This window comes from Somniosus microcephalus, chromosome 9 (assembly GCF_052327205.1).
Source record: "Somniosus microcephalus isolate GS21.2 chromosome 9, FLI_Smic_1.0, whole genome shotgun sequence".
Classification (NCBI taxonomy): domain Eukaryota; kingdom Metazoa; phylum Chordata; class Chondrichthyes; order Squaliformes; family Somniosidae; genus Somniosus; species Somniosus microcephalus.
Genome location: NC_140995.1, coordinates 88,265,831 through 88,280,637, shown reverse-complemented (window position 1 = coordinate 88,280,637; position 14,807 = coordinate 88,265,831). Strand labels below are relative to the sequence as shown.

Sequence of the window (14,807 nt, the reverse complement as noted above, 5' to 3'; positions counted from 1 at the left end):
TCCCCCCTACCCCTCCCTGCAACCAGGCATTGGGACTTACTATAATTCACTCTGGCTCCTGAAGCTCTACAATATTCCTCCACTACATCCATAGCTTTCTTCACTGACTCCCCATTTCGCAATGTTAAGGTTGTGTCATCCGCATATTGGTGTATCACCGACACCAGCCCAGAACTGGGGACCACAATCCCAACTATACCTTGTTTCTTTCGCATCATGTAACCTAATGGTTCTGCTACCAATGTGTACAACAATGGGGACAGGGGACAACCCTGTCTTACTGATCTCTGTATCGGAAAATACTTGGATAAAAAACCCATTACATTTAACACCGCTAAATATGTTTGAATAAAAAATCCTTATCCACTGAAAATTTTCCTTGAAATCAAATGCTTCCAAAACCTTCAATAAAAACTCATGCGAGACCCTATCAAAGGCTTTCTCTTGATCTATCTTTAATACATAAGCCTCCCTCCCACTCTCTTCCATGAGCTCTATCGCATCTCGGATTGAGACCACAGAGTCTGCGATGTCCTGGCCTATGACTCCATAGGACTGAGAGGGCAAAACTATCTGCGGTAACACCTCCTTCAAACGATTTGCCATAACCCTCGCCAAGATCTTATAATCCACATTTAATAATGTGATGGGCCTCCAATTCTTCAGATCCCGTCTATGCCCTTTATTTTTATAAGCTAAGCTTATGATACCTCTCCTCATAGATGGGGCCAGGCTTCCCTCAATTTTAATTTCCTTAAACGTCTAAGAGCAATGGACTTAAAATCTCAAAAAATTCTTTATAAAATTCTGCACTTAGTCCACCGGACTTTGGGCTTTTCCCCCCCTTATTCCACTTATTGCTACTTTTATTTCCGCTAATCCTACTTCTTTGTCACACATGCTTCTCTCATCCTCCTTTAAACCTTCTTCAATAAAAGTAGTAACCTTCTCCATCGCCAAATTGGAAATGTCTTTTGTATATAACTCTTGATAAAAGCTGCTAGCCGCCTCTGAAATCTCCCAACTTTCATGAATGATCTTCTCCCCAACCGTCAACTCTTCAATTAATGATAATCTCTGTCGCAGCTTCTCTTGCTCTAGAAAATATCTAGTGCATCTTTCGCCCTCCAATGCATCTCTAGCCTTGCACGGAGAATGGCCCCCTTGCATTTTTCAGCTTGCAATAATTCCCACTCTTCCTTTAGCACCCGGAACTTAGTCCCCGCTCCCTTATCCCCTCTGTCAATTGCTTTACAGACATCCGTAAACCTTTTGTTTATATTCTCTTCTCGACGCCGGTTAGCTGCCGCCCTCTCTTTCCCATAACGTACCGAAAAAACTTTTACCTCATATATTTGAAATTGTCCCACCAAACTCTTCTTTCTTTCAAGAACAAAGGTTCCTTCTGAGCATTCTTTATTTATAATCCCTTTTATAAGCAATTTCTTTCAGGTATTGATTGTTTAAAATCCACACCCCTGAACCGATCTCAACTCTGCTGTTCCTAATTCTAAGAACCAAAGCCGAGTGATCACTAAAAAATACTTTTTTATAATAAATCTCCATCACCTCAGAACTTAACCCTTCCCGCATTAACACAAAATCTATTCGGCTCTGTTTTAAAACATCACCCACCCAACCTGATCTGGAGAACTCCCTTTTTATGGGGTTCCGGTCCCTCCAGAAGTCTCTCAAATTTAAATTTGCCATCATTTTTACAATCATCCCTCTGGAGTTATCATCCTTAAAGGTCATCTGAGCTGAAATGTCTATCCGAGATAAAAATACATTAAAATCCCCCACTATACAAGGATTTTCCACCTCTGCCACTTAAGTGAATAACCCCCGAAAAAACTCGTGACGCTTGCAATGGTCGTTCGGTGCATAGATATTAAAGAGATTGCAATTAAATCCCTCCATTTTTACCCTTAGCCGTAAAAATCTCCCCTCGGTGTCCTTGTCCACCAAGGCAACGGACTCACCAAAACAGCCACCCCTCTACGGTTATTGTTTGCACAACTTGCAAACACCCCTCCCTTCCAAACCTTCTGAACTCTTTCTAGGATATCCTCATCCCAAAAGGTTTCTTACAGACACAACAAGTCCGTACCTTTTAAAACCCTGCAACAACTGCTGCAATTTCTTCTCGCCCCTCAGTCCGTTCACATTAATCAAGACCAATGTAATCATGGCTCCAAAGAAGGGAAGTATGCCTGATAACCTTCCCATCATTTAATCTCTGGCCCTTCCCTCCTCACATGCTCCTTCCCAACTTTTCGGCCAGCTATTGCTTTTTCCTGCAGCCTCTGACTCTTTTTCACCTCCCTGTTTGAACCTTCCCTGCTGTTTCAGCCTATTCCTTGCATTAAGTTTGGGCCCAGGAGCTGCCCTTTCTCCCTCCTTCTACTCCTCACTAACCTTTCCCTTTCCCCATGATGCCACCCCACCCCCGACTTCCATGTCTCTGTCCCCCTCTAATTCCTCACTCTCGAGCTCTTCTGCAACCCTCTGCCTGCTCCCCATCAGATACATAATCCTGCTCCCTGTCAGATACATCATCTCCCATAGAGAGTCTTCCTGCTATCGCGGTTTCTCCAACAGTGCTGCTCCCTTCGACCTCATCTCCACCTCTGACCCTTGCTCCCTGATCCTTCTCTCTATGGGACAATGGTGCACCTATATTGTTCCCTTCTGGCGTCTTTGTCTCGCCGATCCCGTCCTGCTGCCCCTTTAATGCTCCTGCCTCTTGCACCCTCCTCGTCTTGCCCCCTCCTGCTCACTGAGATGTCCGACTCCCTGTCTTTCTTTGGAGTACTTACATTTACCACGCACCCCGCTCCTGCCTCCCCCCCCCCCTCCCCCCCCCCCTCCCCCCCCCCCCTCCCTTCGACCTCATCTCCACCTCTGACCCTTGCTCCCTGATCCTTCTCTCTATGGGACAATGGTGCACCTATATTGTTCCCTTCTGGCGTCTTTGTCCCGCCGATCCCGTCTGCACTCGACCCTTGCAGTCCGCTGCGGTCTTTGTTCTTTTCCACTGTACTTGGTGTGTTTTCCACCATCTGCATCCTGTTCACTGCTCTGCAATTTTCTGCCTCCGCCTGTGCTCTTTTCTCCTTCAATTTACCAGCTGTGTCCTCCGACTGCTCCGCTCCTCTGGCCGTTCCACTCACATCTCCTGCTCCTTCTCCCATCTCCTCATCACTCATAGAGCTTCCTTCTGCCTCACACAGCGGGTGAGGCCTTTGACACACCCCACAGCTCACCGCCTTGCAGTTCCGAGCGATGTGTCCAGACTCGCCGAAATTATAACAGTACAAGTCTGGACAGTTTCTTACAAGATGGTCGTGTCCAAGACAATAATAGCAAACCTTCACTTGGTTATCATGCAGCACTCAAAAGTACTGCACTCCTTCCAGTGTCTCAAATTTCATGCTGTACGGTAATGACCTCACCCCCTCTGGGAACCGCACCTTTACGTAACGGGTTCCATCTGCTACCCGTGTTCCTGGATAGTACCTCCTTTATTGCTGAGCAAATTTTAATGTCCCACGACTCCAACTTTTTGATTAGCACATCGTCCTCAATATAAACTGGCAAGTTTAAGAATGAGACCACCACCTCTTCCGAATATAGCAGAGATACCTCCAAGAACTTATCGCCAACTTTCAGACTGAGTAAAAGTCTTTCCACCTCCTCTCGGCCACTGACCGTCACCTCGAATCCAACATTCGGCTTTGGTCGGCAGGCAAAGCAGCTTCCCTCGCCACAGTCCTCATGTACCGCTTGGATAATATCCCAAGCTCGTACCTCCTTATCCTCGCACTGAACCACCACCATGTTTTCTTTTCCAAACCTCCTGGGGTCCTGGCCCAAATCTTTGGGCCTTTTTCTTTCCCTTCCAACCACAGTTTCTTCCCTAATTAAATTCCTTTTGGGAACACTGTCTTCTGAGGGGCCCAGCACTCCGGACCCCTCAGCAGCCATCTGGCTGTTTTTGTGGGCCAAAAAGGCCCTAAAACCTGAAAACAAAAACCACAAAACCCACTACCAACTTTTTACAAACTCACTCCAACTCCCTGCTGCAATCAGGCAACCTGTAACACCTGGTTCACTCCTAGCCCCTCCCACCTAGAGTGCTACCCACTGAGCCACAGCTGACACTAGTTAGTAAATTGCTCTGGTCAAATCAGTGAGTCAGTTGATCTGCCCTTGGTACACAAGACTTGTGACCAGCAGTCAATCGAAGCTTCACGGGCATGTCGTGCTCTACTGAAGGCAGCAGTAACCAGCAGTCAATTGAATCCAATTAAAAAGTCATACTAACGGCATTAAATCAGTCAGTGAAGATCAGCTCCTTGCTTGCCAATCCCACTCATTTTTGTGATACTGGAGAATACCCTGTTCCAGTGACTAACTAATTGCGATTGATAGCACTACTTGATTGTGTTGATTCATGGAAAATTGTATGGTCAGGATTATGCTAATGAGTTAACGCAGAAATGTGGGCGTAACTCCACCTCGGCAAAACTGGCAGTGTCCAGTGCATTCTGGGAGCATTTTCCTGATTGTGCCCTTAGCGGAAACTCCACGCCTAAATTTTTTTTGTCAATTCTTCCTTTTCCTTTGTCTCTCTTTCTCTCTCTCTCGCAGCCCAATCTTTTTTCCCCTCTCTTTCTCTTTCGGTATCTAATTTGACTCCAATTCACCCAATTTCCTTTTGTCATTCCTCTGCTTCTTTCTCTATCCTTAAATTTCATTGGTTAAGCAGATAGATTAGGGAGAGTAGAAGGCAGGAGCCATTAAATGAAAAGCAGAATTATTACCAGCACCTGCTGTCTGGAAAAAATGAGTACAGTGGTTATGATTTGAAATTGTTGAACTCTATGTTGAGTCTGGAAGGTTTTACCATTTTACAACCTTCCAGACTCAACATCGAGTTCAACAATTTCAGATCATAACCAATGCTCCCATTTCTTTGGACAGCAGGTGCTGGTAATGATTCTGCCATTCCCATTTGCAGCTCCTCTAGACCCACCTTTTTGTTTCTTTACTTGTCCCAATACCGCTCTCTTTTGCCTTGCACGATCATCCCTTTTGTCATTTAAATCACTCCTGCCTTCCACCCTCTCGCATTCTCTTTTTGTTCTTCCTCCCCTCCCCTCCTTTCCCTGCCTCTGTACATGCTTAAAACCTGTTACATCTGTAATATTTTCCAATTCTGATGAAAGGTCACCGACCTGAAACGTTAACTCTGTTTCTCTCTCCGCAGAGCTGCCTGGCCTGCTGGGTATTTCCAGCATTTTCTAAATATGATTATGCCTGGTCAAAGTGTGGTGGAGCCACCAGGGGGACTCTGATCTAATGTACATAATTATCTTTAACAAATTATTAGCTACAGAATGAATCTGTATCTTTGTTCATATCATTGCATGTACATAGCGCGGTCCCTTTAAGAATGAGACCAAACGCGATGACATCACGTGATCCTCCAGCGGCGGGAAAACGTGATGACGTCAGGCTGGGGAGCCGCCCTAGCCAGTCCTCGTGGAGCCAGCAAAGAGTACAGACCTGTAATGTAGTTCTCCTGTGTTTTCGTTTTAAACTCTGTTGATTAGTATTAAACATCGTTTGTTTGATAGACTGACTCGACCTCAGTCCTTTAGTTAGGAATCTAGCCATTCCTACAAAAGCATTAATTAAGTATATGAGACCTGCACAAGGCATGAAACATTGGCCTGGATCTTGCGGTTGGTATATCTCCTTTGAAATCCACCGCAAGCTCGGGATTTCGGCATACGCTTGCCCGAAATCCGGAACTTGCGGCCTGTCAACATATGCGTTGACAGGCCATCTGCATGGGCAATCGCTGGTGCAGAGTTGGGCTATTTGCTTACCGACTGGCCAGCAATTGCGCACGCAAATGTTACGGCTGATGCAAACAGGTTCAGGGCCTGTTTGCATCAGCGTAAGGGAATTTTTCAGGCATTATTTAAACATTTTTATGTCGTAAATTATACACATTTGATACTCGTGTATCAAATGAGTTTCTGAAAATATTGTATCCGAGTTTGCTGATGATACAAAGCTAGGTGGGAAAGTAAGCTGTGAGGAGGACATAGAGCCTGCAAAGGGATATAGACAGGTTAAGTGAGTGGGCAATAAGGTGGCAGATGGAGTTATAATGTAAGGAAATTTGAGGTTATTCACTTTGGTAGGAAGAATCAAAAAACAATATTTATTTTTTAAATGGTGAAAAACTATTTAAATGTTGGTGTTCACTCAGATTTAGGTGTCCTCGTACAGGAAACTCAGTTAGCATGCAAGTGCAGCAAGCAATTAGAAAGGCAAATGGCATGTTGGCCTTTATTGCAAGGGAGTTGGGGTATAAGAGTAAGGGAGTCTTGCTACAGTTGTACAGGTCCTTGGTGATACCACACCTGGAGTAATGTGCACAGATTTGGTCTACTTAACTGAGAAAGGACATACATGCCTTAGACAGTACAAGAAGGTTCACTAGGTTGATCCCTAGGATGAGAGGGCTGTCCTATGAGGAGAGATTGAGTAGATTGGGCCTATACTCTCTGGAGTTTAGAAGAATGAGAGGTGATCTCATTGAAATGTATAAGATTCTGAGGGGGATTAACAGGGTAGATGCTGAGAGGTTGTTTCCCCTGGCTGGAGAGTCTAGAACTAGGAGGCATAGTCTCAGGATAAGGTGTTGGCCATTTAAGACTGATGAGAAGTAATTTCTTCGCTCAGAGTGTTGTGAATCTTTGGAATTCTCTACCCCAAAGGGCTATGGATGCTGAATCGTTGAGTATATTCAAGTGTTGTGGAAAGAAACCACTCGGAGTCTCGGGTAGGCTGTGATATGAGAGAAACTTTATTACAAGCAAGCAGGGGAGAGCCTTCAGCGTACCGAAGTCTCTCAAATTTACAATGGTTGCAGCAGTATATTTTTACATAATCAATCTGCTACCGATAATTGTTCAACCATTAATTACCGGTTACGTAGGCTTTGGCAGATGCTTCCTGCTATCGCAACTGTCCTGGACCCAAGGTCCTTGCATCTACCTTTCTGCAGTTTTGTTTCTTATCCAGTCTCCAGTTACCATTATCTTTGTTCATTGTTCCTGATTCAAGGTTTTGTGGAGAAACTTTATTACAACTACTGCTACTGTTAAATGCTGACACTACGCTTTGGTCTGATTTTGGTCAAGCTTCCCATCATACCTTGCAGTTACAGTTACATTTTAATAGCATAGCTTCTAACGCAACTACCCTGTATAATACACATTTAAAGGTTATCCAAACCTACAGGTTACCCTATCGGTTCTTCCTGTTGGCCCCTGGTCAGACCTCATCTGATCCAGGTAGGACATACCTAAATCCCTGAATTCTCTACCTGCTGGATTGTCCAGGGATCCAACTGGACTCCCGCAAGTGTCAAATCCATAAATTATATGGTCCTCTTACAGCCTCACCGATGTCCTAGTGACATTGACTGTGCTTGGGGCCCAGTCGGACAGATTTATATCGCGTACGCGTCCCACTTTTCCCCAGTCTCTGTGTGTGGCACCTTGGCTACTGACACCGGGGCGTATCCCCTATTTGACATCTTCACCACTTGCACCGCTTGGGATATCATCCATTTTAGATAGCAACAGATACATAAACTGATGAGGACGAGCATGGAGGTGATGGCGGTTGCCATTCTACCTATGTCCCACCAGTTAGGCTGTCTTTGGCTTGGGCCTATGGCTGAAGCCCCCTGCCTTTTAGCTTCTAGCCGTTCTTTTGGTCAAGTCCACCTCCACTGTTCCCCTTGTGATGACCTGTTTACTCTGCGCAATGTATTCCATTGTGGTTTTCAAGGCCTGTTCCACCGCCACCCTAGCGGCCCTCCCTGGTGTGTCATCCCACCATGGGCTGAAGACCAGGCCAGTGAGGGTTCCGCCTGGTAGATAGAAATCTCCCAAGGTGAGAGGCTGAAACTTGAAGGCAAAACGTATGATTATTTGCACATACCAATCCTCCGTAGAGGTAGTTCTTCTCGTCGGTCAGAAAACACCACTGAGTCGGAGATGCCTGAATTGCCCTAAAGGCGCCTTCCAAAGGCTCTACAATCACCACCACTGCTGAGCCCTCATCTATCGGTTTCAAGGTGTTACAGGTACACACTATGTAGTGCTCTGATTCAGTACAGCACTCATCCGTGGTCATCGGGAGGGTGCCATTCTTGCCAGGTGCTGCATATCCGCGGGTACTCACCCGGTATGCCGATTCGCCTCTGACCAGTCCCAGAGACTCTACTTTACATCCCCCCGATAAGTCCCATTCTTGTGCCCTTGTGGCATCATCATTAGAAATCTAAATGCATCTGCAGCCCCCCAGCCTGCTGGTCGGGTTACCAAGAGCTCCTGTCTATCTTCCTCCCAGTTAATCAGATTGAGACTGCTGACTTCCTTCTGCGCATGCCGGGGCACCGTCCCAAACCTGATGTCTTCAATGTCTGATTCAACACTATCAATCAAGTCCCGAGCCAGCATGTCACATGCTCGCCCCTTGGACTGTAAATCAGTCGCCTTTATTATGGCTTTCCCTAGGTCCTCTATACCTCTCTGTAACCCAGTTCCAAGCACTTCTACTGCTGTAAGCGCTTACCCCGTTCCCTGAGCTGTGAACTGCAGGCCCATGGCGCTTTCCTGCGCCACCCAGGAGGCATAGATGTTCAGGCCTGTGATTTGTCATGAATTTAGGACTGAGTTGGCACTTCCAAATAAGCCCCCCATGTCCCCTAATATACTCCGTCTCCGTCGCCCCTTGGGGGTCCCTACTTCGGGGGCAATGCGGTCCTTATAATCACTAAGTAATCGCTGCAATTTATGCTTTGCCCAAGTAAATGATGCTGGGTGATCACCACAATTGGCCTCCGATGCCGGCACTATACTGCTCAGGTTATAGGTTACTTCTAAAGTGACTATATGTAACAGAGCCTTTGGGCCCCCTCGACCCTGATCATGCCATCCGTTGGAGGTGGCACCATGGTGGGATATCGTGACGGCTTTTGACATCCACATGTTGTTAAATCAAAGCATCTTATATCGGTACATCCCAACCCCTTAACAACATCGCTACACAATTCTTGGCAATATTGTCCCTCAAATCCTGGTTCCCAAATGAATGGGGGTAATTTAGTCCACCCTGCTATAATAGCGGTACTGATGACCACACCCGTCATTTTTCCGCGCTGCCCCTTGTGCGGCAAGCAGGAGGAGTATAACTAATGTCCAAGTCCAGCTTCATCATTATGTGCCAGTGACCATTATATCTCCATCAGTATCCACGCTAGTTTGTAGTTTTGTATAATTGTCACTTCTGGGTCCGATAACAGGGATACAGACTGAGTTGAAGGAATCTGCTTGCGTGGTGCCAGGACGGACCTCAAATTCATATGACCAACTGCCCGAGGCGCTGTACCCTGATCTTTCCCTTTGTGATGGGCAGGGAGGCCGTTCCAATCGGACTGGTTGTCCGGGAGTGGACAGTTCATGGTTGCTGCCACAGATAGGGTCCCAGTATCCTTGTCCCATATTACATTTGGGATTTATTTTCCATACCTTGGTTGTATGGGTAAGTGCGGTGACCTGGTCCATGATCCATATATTGGGTTTCTTTACCCATTCCCCTTTTCCCCCCTGTGGCAATTGCATGTATTGTCCTGGATGCAAACAAGTACTTTTATCGATATGCATGGTGGGCGCCTCCCACGCTACCGTAATTGTCAGGAGGGTGTCGCTGTCACAGCCATCCACCAGGCCGCCATTGTGAGAGGTTTACCTGAAACAAAGTAATTAAGAGATCTGCTGCCAGCTTTCCTGTTGGTAGAAACGGAATGTGAGTCATGCGGCTTAACCTGGGACCAATGTTTCCACCTATCCCCCTTTCGTATGTCCAAACGCACATGCGTATCGCTGGTCATTAGGACCGTGTAAGGCCCAGTTCACTGAGGCGCCAGTCCTGGTTTGGACGGCACCCCTTTTACCATGACCCTATCTCCCACCGTTGGGAGCCCCGATGACTCGGGTTCAGGCCCACGCCCGTGTCGATCTGCCGCTTCTTGCTCTGCTTTACTTCCACTTTCATCCCTTGAAGCTGTTTACATAGCTCCGCTACATACCGTGTAATTCTATCCCTCAGCGGCCCTGTTTCACTACACCCTTCCTTCTATCACCCCTTCTGGTAATCTCATAGATTCCCAGTCATTAATTCATATGGAGTCAGTCCTATTGTCCGGTTGGGGGTTAATATGGTCGGGAGGACATCCACCCAGTTCTCACCCGTGCTCGCAATCGCTTTTGCTATAGCCGTTTTTTAGGGTTCTATTCATACGCTCCACCATTCCGGAACTCTGAGGGTGGTAAGGTATGTTGAACCTCTGCTTTACCCCCAATAACTGACATGCCCTCTTCATTACCCTACCCGTAAAGTGGGTCCCCTAGTCTGAATTTATTTGTAGGGAGACCCCACACCAGGGTATCACCACCTCTGCCAAGATTCTTGCGGCCATGTCGGCAGTGCAATTTCGTGTTGGGAAGGCCTCTACCGCTAGTTCACACTGATGTTGTTCTCCTTCCGTTAATATGCCGCCTGCAGGGTTTAATCCACCATCTTTAACAATCTGTACGGACTTAAGTACCACATCCCACGCTGCTCTTCAGCTATCTGATATGCTCTTAACCTTCCAGTATTAAGTAGGATGTCCTTTATGTGGTTTGTGGCTTTCCCTCTTGATCATGGCGGGTGTCATATTGACCCTCCCACAATCCTGTTTGTGTCTAGCCCATACCTCTGGAAATTGTGAACACAGAAGCCCAAAGATGCCCTCAACCGTCCAATCCAAATTCCATGTAACCCTTCACTTAAACTTCAATTTCAATTCCTCTAACAGGTTTAACTCTATTCTGATTGTTTCATTAATTAGATAGTTTCTCGGTGGAGTATGTGTCAATGCAGGGACACAAATGTCTCCAAGAGAAAGCTATCAATTTACTATTCGTAACTACACTTTTCTGACTTTCACTAGAAAGCCAGGAAAATTCTCATTTGGTAGTGTAATTTTCCTGTTTCTATCTCATACCCTCAATCGCTTCCTCTCCATTTTACACATCCCATTAATTACCATTCATATCTCATTCATGAGCTTTGGAGGAACTTTACTGTCCAGTACAATATTTAAGAGAGAAAACATAGCTCAAACGTTCTCACTTGGTCCAAGTTATTAACACTTTTTATTTATCATTGTTTTAAAGGATCTTTTTATTTTCCCAAAAGTAACCCAATATGTAGTGCCTGAGTCCATTTTGTCATTTCAAAATTATCCCCAAATCCAAACAGCAGTATTGTTGAACTGACAGGTTTTGTCAATGTTCAATTTAATTTCAATCAATTATCTTATCAATTCCAATTTCAGAAACAAATGATTCCCAGGCTGGATGGTTTACATGGTGTTTTAACATTAGAGAGAGAAGTACTACAGTTAGTTTACAAGGTAACTTTCATATAACAAAAGAAAGCAGAGAATCCGTTGTGGCTCTGTTTAAGAGCCCAAGGAGTTAATTTATCAAATCATAATTTTCTTTCCGTCACTGTGGGGAAATATTAACTTAAAATTAAGAAACTTAAATTTAATAATGTCCAATATCTTTAAATTTCATTCAGCAATACCAAAGTTGTTGCTTGGTGAACTTAAACAGCTGTCAGTGGAAAGGGTTAACTCCTTTGTAGGTTTTTAAAGAAGGCAGAGCGAAACATTGTCAGGTGCATGCAATTGTGTCACCTCACGTAAATTTATTTAAAAAACTTTCCCAACGAAAAAGACTTTCACAATTTAAATAAACACGAACAGAAGAGATAAAACAAAACAAAATAACACATGCTTGCAGAAAACAGTTCATTACGTCATATTTCTTATTGTCCTTTCTTCAGATGCCTTTCCAAATGACTGTAAAAACATTGAATACAACTGGAGGAAAATTAGTTTTACACATTTAAACAAATTGCTTTGGAAGATTTCACCATAGCAACTGCGACTCCAAGGTTAAATCTTAGACTGAAACTTAATCCTTTGTTAAACAAACTTTTTGTTTTTCTCAGTTTTTCCACACCAGCTTAACTTAAATTGTAGTTTGAAGTTTTGTTTCAATTCTGGGTGCACAATCTTATTCGCACATTCTTAAAACTTCCAAAATCCAAGACAAGACAAAAGGGTTAAATGCTTTTTTAACAGAAGTGGGTGGAGCTAAAACACACAACAGATTTTGTTTTAAGGACAGGCTTTCAGACAAAAGGAATACTGTAACTTAAACATCCATAGTCAGGAAAACTTTCGCACTTTAACACACACTTTCACATCAACTAAAATTCCAGCATTTTTTAAGGTTCCTTTCACTCAGCAATCTTGTGTTGTATTTGTCTCAGCACTGATGTTAATAACTTCCATGTCGGTAAAACTTTAGGTTTCTCTTTTTTCCCTTTTTTTTTCTTTAAATTGGCGTCTCAGCAGCTTTCCCTGGCTTTCCAAATCCCTTTTTTTCCTTTGCTGAGTTTTCATATTGGTTAGCCTGCAAATTAAATCTTTTGTTAGGGTGGCTATCTGACACCTGGCTTCCTCAAGATTCTGCAGTGCAGAGCCTGCCTGAACCACATTTACACTCTGCTGCTACATGATCACAGCAGATGAGGCAACTTGACACTGCAGAAGCTCAATCTGATTTTGTTGTTCCAACATTTTATCACACTGTGTGAGGATAACATCATCTCGCTCCCATTCTGCCGCCTCTCTTTCTAAACAATCCCAATCAACCTCCTCACTATCATTCCTTTCACTTTGCACTGACCTTGTCTTCATTACAGCGGTACACTTGGCGCCTACCTTTTTTTAACTGTTCCACTAACTCTTTTTTCCATCTCCTGTGTGGCTCCAATCTTACACATTTTTCAGGTGGACCTGACAAAGAACCACTACAGTTTTCTCCTCCTTATTCTTGCTCTCTTTACTCTGCCATTCTTTCTGTCGGTCGGGAACCCATTCAGGATCCCAGCCTTCCTTTCCCATTCTTTTTATTACCTTGTCATGTTTATTTAACAAATACTCCGTTATGGATCCCTGAGGACCCGGCTTTCCCTCGGCCATCTTACCTACTTAACTCTTAGAAATCGCGGGAGTCTCCTACCCCCGGAGAGACACCCGTTAAGCTCTCTCCCCCGGCCCTCATCTGGCTGTCGGTGACCACAACCACTTGCAACGTTGCCCTCCCTCTCTCACATAACAGCCGTTCTGACTCCGTATTGTTTGAGATCCCTGATAGGTCTGTGGGCACGAAGCGATCCCTCGAACTAACTACTGGGTGGTATAAATTAACGTACTCTCCCCACTTTGTCTGTTTGTCCCGGAACGGTGCCCTTGTTTTGGTACTAGCAGCGGATCCTGCCGACTATGCCAAGTTGTTGTGGAAAGAAACCACTCGGAGTCTCGGGTAAGCTGTGATACGAGAGAAACTTTATTACAAGCATGCAGGGGAGAGCCTTCAGTGAACCGAAGTCTCTCAAATTTACAATGGTTGTCGCAGTATATTTATACATAATCAATCTGCTACCGATAATTGTTCAACCGTTAATTACCGGTTATGTAGGCTTTGGCAGATGCTTCCCGTTATCTCAACTGCCCTGGACCCAAGGTCCGTACATCTGCCTTTCTGCAGTTTTGTTTATCTTATCCAGTCTCCAGTTACCATTATCTTTGTTCATTGTTCCTGATTCAATGTTTCGTGGAGAAACCTTATTACAACTACTGCTACTGTTAAATGCTGACACTACGCTTTGGTCTGATTTTGGTCAAGCTTTCCATCATACCTTGCAGTTAGTTACATTTTAATACCATAGCTTCTAATGCAACTATAATACACATTTAAAGGTTACCCAAACCTACAGGTTACTCCATCACAAGACTGAGATAGACTCTCGGGAATTAAGGGATATGGGGATTGGGCGGGAAAGTGGAGTTGAGATTGAAGATCAGCCATTAACTGATTGAATGGCGGAGCAGGCTCAAAGGGTTGCATGGCTTACTTCTGCTCTTAATTCTTATGTTGTTGCATTCTTATTGGCACAGATTACAGTTTTAATGATGTCTAAAATTATCAAAATGTTTTATCTTTAGTGAGGTTGGTGGAATTAAGGTAATTACGAATAAAAGGAAGCAAATGCCTTCCTGTGGAAGGTGCCTTTGGCAGTGGTCTCAAATAAAGAATGAAGTGATCACAAATTAACCAGCTGTTGTCAGTGCTTTTATTTAAAATATCAAAAGTTCATTATATTCTAAACATTAAAAATAAAACTGGATGACTATTTGAAAATTTAACATGGTAATCAAATGTCCCTGGTTTTATAATCCATTATTATTCATTGCTTAGTTATAAGTTGTTATGCGTATATCTGTTCTGACAAGTGTTGAATTTCTGTGGTTTTAATTGATAGGCAGATGGAGTCTATCGGAGCGATTTTCCCATTGGAGGTGGGTTTCGGTTTGGGCGGGTTCCAAACTCTCCTCCACTGAGAGGTGGGAAAAAATTGAGATTTTTTTGCCCTCCTAATTGACCAGTTAATTTCAGAGGTGTGGGTTGCCCTGGGCCAATTAGTGTTTTGGGACTGAAACTCGCCTCTGCTGACGTCACTTATCCAGCTTCATTTAAGGGCTGCTTGCTGCCTTAGCTCATTCCACTGGATTTTGGTCGATGCTGCAC

General features: G+C 44.5%; 1 protein-coding gene across 5 annotated transcripts in view; it reads left to right on the top strand.

The window, feature by feature from the left end:
- The window catches only part of dusp23b (dual specificity phosphatase 23b), a 51,568-nt gene that overhangs the window by 23,758 nt on the left and 13,003 nt on the right, over window positions 1-14,807 (top strand). The gene's annotated exons all lie outside the window — the stretch shown is intronic.